Source organism: Canis lupus, chromosome 15, assembly GCF_003254725.2.
Source record: "Canis lupus dingo isolate Sandy chromosome 15, ASM325472v2, whole genome shotgun sequence".
Classification (NCBI taxonomy): Eukaryota; Metazoa; Chordata; class Mammalia; order Carnivora; family Canidae; genus Canis; species Canis lupus.
This window is the reverse complement of record NC_064257.1, coordinates 35,028,731-35,034,993: the sequence shown is the minus strand read 5'-3', so window position 1 is coordinate 35,034,993 and position 6,263 is coordinate 35,028,731.

Below are 6,263 nucleotides of genomic sequence, written 5' to 3'. Positions count from 1 at the left end.
TTTCAGAGTCCTATTTGTTCAGTGTTTGGTCATCCATTTGTTTTGTTAAGAAGTCTCTAACAGGATTTATTAATACTTCTAGGGGGCACCTGGGTGGCTCAGTGGTTGAGTGTCTGCCTTTGGCTCCGGATATGATCCCAGAGTTCTGGGATCAAGTCCTGCATGGGGCTCTCCACAGGGAGCCTGCTTCTCCCTCTACTTATGTCTCTGCCTCTCCCCTCTGTGTCTCTCCTGAATAAATAAATAAAATCTAATAAAATAATAAAATCTAGGAAGGGAAATGCATGGAAAACATTTCCATATCAAATATTTCAGGATTATTTACAATTCCCTTTGAAGACTTTCCACTAAAACTGCAGACTATTATTTTGTCTCTCTCCTGAAATTTTAGTAAAATAACAGTAAAGTGTAGCCACACAATGATAAATCAAACAGGAAGCAAGAAATCAAAGCATAAGAGAATTCAATAAATTCTTGGAAAACAAAATGCAAGTAGAGAAAGACTGACTTATTAGCAGAGCCAGAACCAAGGAAGCTCTAATCTGAGTGCCTGCAAAAGGCAGTTCAATGAGATAGGCTGGTATCCAGAAAAGATGCTCTTTACCTAGAGAGATTGGTGCTCTTATTCAGAAATGATACTTGGGACATTAAAAAGATTGGTTGCAAGTCTCTGTACAAAATCATTGAATTATCTTTTTTCTGCCCTTACTTAAGTACTTAAGTCAGGTGACCACTTTTTTTCCTTCCACCTTTTTGAGCAGGAGGCCAGAGGTTAATTCTCTTGAGCCACTCAAGTGGAAGATCAGATTTAACAGGGTACCAGGAATAACAGAAAGCCTGGGTTAAATATATATAGGCTTAAAAATATGGATTAAGTGAAAATACGTATTCTGAATGTGGGTTCCCTAATCATGTTCCCACAATGCTGGCCATGGGTATAACCTCTATCAGAGTTGTTTTCTTCAGAGAAATTAATTGGCCTTAGAGAAAAGATTGCAGATACTCAACTTTTGGTTGTATCTTGGTGAAAAGCCTGCTTGCCACTTCATCATTCTTCAGTGAAGCCCACTAATTTTGAGTCACATGTATACATGGGGTAGACACTTTATTCCCTACCATTAAATATGAATTTAGAGCCAGGATCAACAGATAATTGCAGAAAATCTCCAGTACATTAAGAAGTCAGACACTGTTAGGGCTGAGGGGAGGCAAAGAAATACAATCCAGGCATCAGAAAAATATCCACCCCAAAGGTAATATTTTGAAAGAAAGTAGATGTTGTATCCAGTAAATGAGAAAAGATGCTTTGGGGGTGTCTGGTGTTTTTTGTTGTTGTTTTCAAAGCTTTATTTAAATTCTAGTACAATATTGGTTTCAGGAGTAGAATTCAGTGGTTCATCACTTATGTACAAAACAGTGCTCATCATGAAAAGTACCCATCTCCCATCTAGCACATCCCCCACCCACCTCCCTCCATCACCTCTCAGTTTCTCAGTTTCTTCTCTACCATTAAGAGCCTTTTTTTTTTCCATTAAGAGTCTTTTATGGTTTGTTTCCCTCTCTTTTCCCCCTCCCATATGTTCATCTGTTTAGTTTCTTAAGTTCTACATATGAATGAAATCACATGGTATTTATCTCTGACTTTTTTCACTTTAGCGTAACACCATGTAGTTCCATCCACATCATTACAAAACTTTTTGAGAAAACTCCATACTGTTTTCCACAGTGGCTGCACCCGCTCACATTCCCACCAACCAGTACAAAAGGGTTCCCCTTTCTTCACATCCTTGCCAACATCTGTTGTTCCCAGTGTTGTTAGCTTTGGACATTCTGACAAGTGTGAGGTGGTGTCTCATCATGGTTTTGATTTGTATTTCCCTGATGATTGATGTTGAGCATCTTTTCATGGGTCTATTAGCTGCCTGGATGTTTTCTTTGGAAAAGTGTCTATGGATGTCTTCTGCCCATTTCTTAACTGGATTATTTGTTTTTTGGGGTGTTGTTTGATAAGTTCTTCATAAACTTTGGATACTAGCCCATTATCAGATTCGCAGATATCTTCTCCCATTCTGTTGGTTGCCTTTTAGTTTTGTTGATTCAAGTCATGTGTGAAAAAGCAGACCCCAAAGTATTCAAAAGTATGACTTAACCTGTTTATTGAAAACATAAATACAATACATCATTGAGAGGTACTTAGGTGGTGAAATTAACTTAAAAAGCAAGGGACAGGTCCCTGGCTGGCTCCATCAGAATAGCATGTGATTAGATATTGGGGTCATGAGTTCAAGCTTCATGTCAAGTGTAGAGATTACTTAAGTAGATTAAACTTTAAAAAAATAAAAACAAGGGAATTATTAGTAAGTAATTTAGAATTCTAGTTACTTCTGGAAGAGTAGGAAGGAAGAAGATACAAACGGAGGGACATACAAGGGCTTTCAAAGTATTAATGCCTTCTGTTCATTACAAATTCTCTTGCTTTGTAACAAACCACTCAAATTTAGTGGCTTAAAACATTTGTTAGTTCATGATTCTAAACTTGAGTTTGGCATGGACAGCTCTTCTGTACCCAACAGCTCAAAGGGCAGGAATTGGGATTTTTGGAATCATTCACACACATTTATCTGATAGTGGCTGCTTGCTTTGCAGAAGTGGCAATCATCTGGAAGAGCATGAAGAACCAAAAATGTTGCTGCCACTCTTGAGAAGGATGTATCTCAGCAGCCTCAGGAGAATCCCAATGTAGAGAAGAGGTTATCTTAACAAGGTTTCCTGATGGGTCTTTGTCTAATGGAGTTGTTTATAAATTGACACATAAGTTGTGAGAAGTTAAAATAATTGTAGCATTTTGGACTAAAAAGATACAGGACAGTACAAAATAGACCTTTGGACCTTCAAACTTATATGGGCTACAAGACTAAGAAAACTACTCAGCGGGGCAGCCTTGGGTGGCTCAGCGGTTTAGTGCCGCCTTCAGTCCAGGGTGTGATCCTGGACACCCAGGATCGAGTCCCACATCGGGCTCCCTGCATGGAGCCTGTTTCTCCGTCTGTGTCTCTGCCTCTCTCTCTCTCTCTCTCTCTCTCTCTCTCTCATGAATAAATAAATAACATCTTTAAAAACAAAGGCAAACTTTAAAAAGGAAAAAAAACTACTCAGCTACAGACATAGGCCCCTTTTTGTGAAAAATAAAGGGTAATTTCCATGTGGCCATTGGGCAAGGGTTAAGAGACAGAGACAGGTGGAAACCAGATAGTCTTCCAACCTAGCCTCAGGGTCCTTGTCCATTTGGGCTACTATAATAATATACCACATACAGGATGTGAAACCACTATAGAAACGTAAAGATGGATAGAAATTAAGATGAACACACTAATGCTTCAGCAAACCTTGACTTTAAACTGAACAAATTTTTCTCTTCTCATTCTTGAAGCCTCCTCCTCCCCTTCACTGTTTTTCTGTAGAACCTTCTGTTCCAGGAATTCAGTATCCATCTTGAGATCTTTGCCAACCTCAGTGTAGACTCCGATGGCCAGCACAAGCACTAGTCATGAGACCACACCCTGAAGACATGACCAAACCTGGCTGGCAGCATGTACCAGATTCCTCTCAAAATCACCCAGGGGGCGCCTGGGGAGCTCAGTCAGTTAAGCATTGGCCTTCAGCTCAGGTCATGATCAGGTCCTGGGATGGAGCCCAACCACCAGCTCCCTGCTCAGCAGGGGGCCTGTTTCTCCCTCTCCCTCTGCCCCTTCCCTCTTGTCCCTGCTTGTGCTGCCTTGCTCCCTGTATAAAAAATAAAATCTTTAGAACAAAAAACAAAAAAAGCAACCAGATCCTATATTTTCGTATAAAATCTCTCAGCCTATTACCTTGGGCGAGTCTGCAATTTTGAAGGCATTAGCCTGCTGCAATCTCCTTTACCCAACAAATATGCCCGTCCTTTCTGGGCAAATGATAAAACTATCATTCCTCTTTGTCCCCAAAGTCTGTCTTTGTATTATGTTTTGGCTCAGGAGGACAGAGGTTGGTTTTTGAAAACAGGTGGCTTATAAACAACAAACTTTTGTTTCTCACAGTTCTGGAGCCTAAAAGCCCAAGATCAGGGTGCCAGTGTGGTCAAGTTCTACTGACTTCCTGACCACAGGTTGCAGACTGCTGACTTCTGCAGGGTCCTCACATGATGGAAAGAGCTAAGGATCTCTCTAGAGTCTGTTAGAGGCACTAATTGCATTCACGAGGGCACCATCCTCATGACTTAAACACCACCTAAAGCCCCCACCTACTATTACCTTTGAGGGTTAAGATTTACATGAATTTGGGGAGGGAGGACACATTCAGACTGTAGCACTCAGAAACCAGGCATCATTGGTACATCCGGGTGGCTCAGTCGGTTAAGCGTCCAACTCAATTTTGGCTCAAGTCATGATCTCAGGGTCCTTGACTGAGCCCCACATTGAGCGCCATGCTCAGTGGGGAGTCTGCTTGAGATTCTCTCCCTCTCCCTTTGCCCCTCCCCCTGCTCACACTCGCTCGCTCTCGCTCTGCCTAAAATCTTAAAATCATTGCTTCTGTGTCACTTTATTCATTGAGACAAATACAAAGGCCTCAAATTCAGAGGAAAATATACTTATTTTTTAAGATATGTTGGAGAGAGAGAGAAAGCACGTGTGTATGTACACACAAGAGTGGGGAAAGGGCAGAGGGAGAGAATCTTCAAGCAGATCCCATGCTGAGCACAAAACCCAACCTGGGGCTCAATCCCTTGATCCATCAGTGGAAACCAAGAGTCAGAGGTTTAACCCACTGAGCCACCCAGGCACCCCTAAACTATACCTTTTTTAAAGGTTTTATTCATGAGAAACAGGCAGAGACATAGGCAGAGGGAGAAGGAAGCTCCCTGAGTTGAGCCCGATGTAGGGACTCGATCCCAGGACCCCAGTATCAGGACCTGAGCCGAAGGCAGATGCTCAACCACTGCCCACCCAGGTGCTATTAAACTGTACTTCTTGATAGAAGAGTGGCAAAATTCTGTACCAGTATAGAGAACCAGAATTTTTTTGCAACCATTTTTGGAAAACAATCTGTCACAGATTGTTGTGTGACTCAGTTGTAGACTCTTAAGATTAAATAGACACTTTTATATATGTATTTCACAAAATTTGATAGAAAATAATCCTTAAATGGAAAAAAGCTAGATGGTCTTAGACTGCCAGATTGCCACAATTCCCTGTATCTAGAAGAGGGAGAATAAGTCCTTCAGAAGTTGTCAGGACAAACTGGCCCTTTAATAGATATGTACCAATAAACTTAGTAAACTGTACTGAGAGAATGGAACATGAATATATATGTGTGTGTGTGTGTGTGTGTGTACAGTGTTGTCAAAGAGCTTAATCCTCATCTTCTATGTTGGGAAGTCAGATAATATCTAAAATTAGTGTAATTTAGCAAAATGTTAGTGAATACCAAGATAAGCAGCTAAAGGGTTGAAACAATTCCCTGCCTGATTTTGGGAGTTGGAAATCAGATCAGGATGCAGAACTAATATGATTCTTTTGACCAGGTACATATGTTCCATGTATTAAATTTTTTAAAAATGGGTGAGCTAAACAGCAAATTAGATTGCTTAGAGCAGAATTAAGGTTTTGTGCAATATTTTTGTTCACATGAGCAGGGCAATATTACCTGAATGGATTCTGCTTATGCCTTTAGGTTTCTTTGGCTCTATAATAATAATCCTAGTATCAAGTTAATGACAAGCATCAGAACAGGGTACTGTGACAAAAGAGCAACAAGAGATCAAGAAAGAGTCCTTGAAATCAAATATAATAATGTTTTATTTTGCTTTTTTAAATAATTTATTTATTCATGAGAGACAGAGAGAGAGGCAGAGGCACAGGCAAAGGGAGAAGCAGGCTCCAGGCAGGGAGCCCGAAATGGGACTTGATCCCGGGTCTCCAAGATCAGGCCCTGGGCTGAAGGCACTAAAGCGCTGAGCCACCAGGGCTGCCCTATAATAATGTTGAAATGGAAATAAAATCTACCAAGACTGTACGGACTATAGGGCAGCCCCGGTGGCACAGTGGTTTAGCGCTGCCTTCCGCCCAGGGCATACACCTGAATGATTAGGATGTTGTGTTTTTTGCCACAAAAGAAAAAAAAAAAAGATGCCAGGAAACCAATTTGTAATTTTAAACACCTAAAAGAGAGAATCAAGCACCTATCTCGCCTTTCCTATATGAACTATCAGGAACCAGATAGTTGAG